Source organism: Schistocerca nitens, chromosome 1, assembly GCF_023898315.1.
Source record: "Schistocerca nitens isolate TAMUIC-IGC-003100 chromosome 1, iqSchNite1.1, whole genome shotgun sequence".
Classification (NCBI taxonomy): Eukaryota; Metazoa; Arthropoda; class Insecta; order Orthoptera; family Acrididae; genus Schistocerca; species Schistocerca nitens.
Genome location: NC_064614.1, coordinates 276,495,922 through 276,500,855, shown reverse-complemented (window position 1 = coordinate 276,500,855; position 4,934 = coordinate 276,495,922). Strand labels below are relative to the sequence as shown.

Genomic DNA, 4,934 nt, shown 5'->3' with positions numbered 1-4,934 from the left:
TTTTCTGCATTAAATAGGCCGGCCGGAGTGGCCGTGCGGTTCTAGGCGCTACAGTCTGGAGCCGAGCGACCGCTCCGGTCGCAGGTTCGAATCCTGCGTCGGGCATGGACGTGTGTGATGTCCTTAGGTTAGTTAGGTTTAATTAGTTCTAAGTTCTAGGCGACTGATGACCTCAGAAGTTAAGTCGCATAGTGCTCAGAGCCATTTGCATTAAATAATACAGAAAAAAATAACAGCGAAATTAAAAGTGTTCTGCCTCGGCAACCGTTTGGAGGAGGGTATATGATCTGATGTTTGACAAAAATTTCTGACAAATGCACAAGCTTCTCTTTTTGTATTTTTTCTGGAGATGGAATTTCTACTTTAAATGGTTTGGTCATATTTGATTCGTATAATAACCCATAGTTTCAGTAAATTTGTGCTTATCAGTTGACCTAATTGATGATTTATTAGCAGTGATAACGTGCAAAGTTATCTGGATGGTTTCACATTGATCGTTATAGCTAGGTAGAACATATAAGTAACCACAAACATAAATTTTATTTTCAAAATCTACTGCCAGTGTACTGCATTTATTGTTAGTTTCATATGCCAACAAATGTACATATATTTTACTATAACTGTCTATTACTATTCTTAAAATTGAAAAATATTGCTTTCCAAACATATGTGAAAAAAATTTTGATGCTTTTACTGTCGATGAGTACCATGCAGTACCACATTCCTTGAAAATTAGAACTTCCTCTTTTGAATGTAACATGTTTTGTAAATAACGACTGTGTTTTAATATCCATGCCTTATTTTATTGAGGTTGTATAAATTTCGTCGTCTCGGAAGCACCAATGAAAAAACTTCATTGGGTCTGTATTTCTCATTTCCTTTAAATCATCTCTGAATCAATGTGATCAATCAGACATTAATATCGATAAAATAAACAATCCTGGAACTATATGTTGTTATTGCTCTGAATGGTCTTCACATAGAACTTACCAGGTCATTAACGGTACATTCTTCATGTGACTGCATTGGGACAAGTAAATAAGAAGATTGGGGCAGGTTACTACTGACATATTTCAATGGGGTAATTTTTGATTACTTGTCATGATCATCCCTCTGGTAGTCAGGGAAGCAGATTATAAACTGCGATAAGTATGACACTTTTTATTCTTCGACAAAGATGATAGACAATGAAGTATGTTTCAAAATGTTCTGTACAGCACTTTGATTGTCAGTTTAGTTTCAGTTTATACAAAAAATTGTATCAGTTAATACACTCGAAGAACCAAGTAAATGTACTATTTCTTATCTTATTCTATTTTTTGTTTCACTTAATTTTTAATTTTTTTGTATTTCTCTTATATATATATATATATATATATATATATATATATATATATATATATATATATATATATATATATATATATATATATATATATATATATATTCGAGATAATCGCATCTGAAACTTTAGATGGACCACCCTATATATATATAGGGTGGTCCATCTAAAGTTTCAGATGCGATTATCTCGAAAACTATACATCAGGTAAAAATAGTGGGCAAGACAAGTTCATAAGCTCAAAGGGAGACATCAAATGATACTACAAATGACCTCTAGCCACCGCCCCTTTGGGTGGAGCGGGGCGCAACTTTTAAATCTGAAAGGGAACCACCCATTTTGTAGCAGATTCGGATTCTACATAAAAATGTAATCAAGTTTTCTCTCAAACATTTTTAAACGATTGACAGATGGCGCTGAAATCGAGAAAAAAGTAAAATTGGGAAAGAACTCCGATTTATTTTGAATTATCCGAGAAAGGCGCATCAAATCGATAAAAAATGTGCACCAATTCTTTCGTTACGCCAAATTAAGCTATTTATGTACAAAGCGTACTGTATCTTGCTTTTAGCGTTGCCCAGGAACAACGACATGGGCGTTGTAGAATGATGTTCCCATAAGGTGCCTCATTAGTGTGAGTCCCTTTGCCTCTCACACGTTGGAGTGGTTCATTAATGTCAGTCCCCTTGCCTATCACATGTTGGGGTGCTTCACTAGTGTGAGTCCTCTTGCCTCTCACAATTTTGGATGATTAATTAATGAAATTAGCCACGAAGAAATTGTTCAAAATTATCCCCATTTGCTTCAATGCATAAAGTCAATCGTCTGCAAAAGTTGTCCACTGTTTTCAGCTGCACATCCCGTGGCATGGCTGTCTTTTGTAAACAATGTTTTTTAAATAACCCCACAAGAAAAAATCTGGAGATGTTAGGTCTGGTGAACGTGGAGGCCCTGAGTTATTCCGCTGCATCTTATCCACCGATCAGGGTACCATAAATTTAAGACGTTCCACACATTTTTAGCACAATGGGGAGCTGCTCCATCCTGTTGGCACAACACTCGTTGCCTAACTTCTGAACCAACATCTTCCATTCAAAAAAAAAAAAAAAAAAAAAAAGCACTCCGTCTTCAGGCCACAAGAGGACCATCGGGACCATTCGACCGCCGTGTCATCCTCAGCTGAAGATGCGGATAGGAATGGCGTGTGATCAGCAAACCGCTCTCCCGGTCGTTATGATCGTTTTCTTTGACCGTAGCCACTACTATTAGGTCGAGTAGTTCCTCAATTGGTATTACGAGGCTGAGTGCACCCCGAAAAATGGCAACAGCATATGGCGGCCCAGATGGTCACCCATACAAGTGCCGGCCATGCCCGACAGCGCTTAACTTCAGTGATCTGACGGGAACTGGTGTATCCACTGCAGCAAGGCCGTTGCCAACATCTTCCATTAGGACCAACAAATTATCACAGAGAAGTTGTAAATAAGATTCCCCAGTAACATTTTGGTCAAAGAAATACGGTTCTATCAAGTATTCGTTTAAAATTCCACACCATACCATTAACGACCATTTGTGTTGATTGTCGATGGGTATGTGCCAGTGTGGATTGACAGGGGCCCAATAATGAAAATCATGATAATTTAATTCGCCAATGTTTTTGAATGTGGCTTCATCAGTGAACATAACGTATCAAAAAAATCATTGTCACGTCTTATCATTTCCAAGGCCCATTAACAGAAATGCACGTGTATTTGCATATCTTTCGGCGTTAATGCCTGTGTGATTTAAAAATATATGTATTGCTATTGTTTGAAAACAAAATTATCCTACTTAAATTTGAAGAGCTTCATAAAATAAGGAGACACGTTTTCGTTTTACACAGTACGGTCGGATTTGGCAACGATGTGTATTCTGTGTCTTAACAATCCGTAACCCATGTTCGAACCCCATAAACAAAGTTTCTGAAGTGCTTCATGAAAATAAAAAAAATAAAAAAGATGGGGTGAGGTGGGATGTGGATAGGGGTGTGGGGTGGGGTGGGGGGGGGGGATGGGGAGGAAGAGGTAAAATTAATGAAGTGAGATTAGGGTCTAACATCTCGTCGACAATGAGGTCATTGCACACGAGGCACAGCATCGGATTTATGTGTCTTCTTTAGACAAACCACGGAAAGCGCATATCATTTTGGCCGCCCAGAGATTTAAATCGTCGTTCTCCTGAATGTGTTTTCAGAGCGTTAACATTGTACTACTTCACCTTGGTTATTCAAGTGCTAAGCTTCTTCTATTGTGAAACAAAGTGATTTTTGATGTGGTCTACCATTCACATGAGACTCGATGAATCCTCGACAACAGAATGCAACGATGAGCAATTGTATGTGCTATGTACAGCTTTCTTTCTTTCTCGGGCCTTTGTCCCGCTGCAACGCGGGGTCGGCTCGGTTATGACGGATTTGGCAGTTTTAATGCCAGAGGGTGGGCGGCTGCCCTTCCTCCACCACCCCGAACCTCGCGGGATGGAAGTAGTGTACCCCATCTGTCTGTGTCTAGTGTAAGTCATGAAATAGTGCAAACGTTTTCGAATGTCTGTGAGTCGTGTAACTGAGGCGTTACTTGGGTATGAGCCCAGTATTCACCTAGCGAAATTTGGAAAACCGCCTAAAAACCACATCCTGGCTGGCCAGCATACCGGCCCTTGTCGTTAATCCGCCGGGCGGATTCGATCCGTGGCCGGCGCGCTTACGCGAGTATAGGAAGCAGCGCATTAGCGCTCTCGGCTACCCTTGCGGGTCGTATGTGCTATGTACAGCAAGGTGACAAAAGTCATGAAATACCTCGTAATATCGTGTCGGACCTCCTTTTGCTCGGCGTAGTGCAGCAACTCGACGTTGCATGGACTCAACAAATCGTTGGATGTCCAATATAGAAATATTGAGCAATGCTGCCTCTATAATCGTTCATAATTGCCGGTGCAGGATTTTGTGCATGAACTGACCTCTCTATTATGTCCTATAAATGTTCAACGAGAGACAATGTAATTCGCCGGAATTGTCAGTAATGTTCTTCAAATTAATCGCAAACAACTATGGCTTGGTGACAGCGCGTATTGTCATCTATAAGAATTCAATCGTTGTATGGGAACATGAAGTTCATCAACGGCTGGAAACGGTCTCCAAGTAGCCGAACATAAACACTGTCAGTCAGTGACCGGTTCGGCGGGACCAGATAACCCACTCTGTTCCCTGCAAACAAAGCCCACGCCACAGTGTAGCTACCACCAGCTTGCACAATCCCTTGCTGACCACCTGGGTCCAAGGCTTCTTGGGGCCGATGCCACACTCGAACCCTAACATCAGCTCTTACCAACTGAAATCAGGACTCATCTGACCAGACCATGGTTTTCCAGTCGTCAAGGATCCATCCAATATGGTCACGAGACTAACAGAGGCGCTACAGACGATGCCGAGCTGTTACTAAAGGCACTCGCATCGGTCATCTGCTGCCACAGCGCATCTCCGCCAAATTTCTCCGCACTGGCCTAACAGATACGTTCACTGCGCGTCCCACAATTACGTCTGCTGTTATTTCACTCA

At 41.0% G+C, this 4,934-nt stretch overlaps 1 pseudogene; it reads right to left on the bottom strand.

The window, feature by feature from the left end:
• Window positions 1–2,661: 2,661 nt before the first annotated feature.
• Window positions 2,662–2,779, bottom strand: LOC126212029 (5S ribosomal RNA; annotated as a pseudogene).
• Window positions 2,780–4,934: the final 2,155 nt, after the last annotated feature.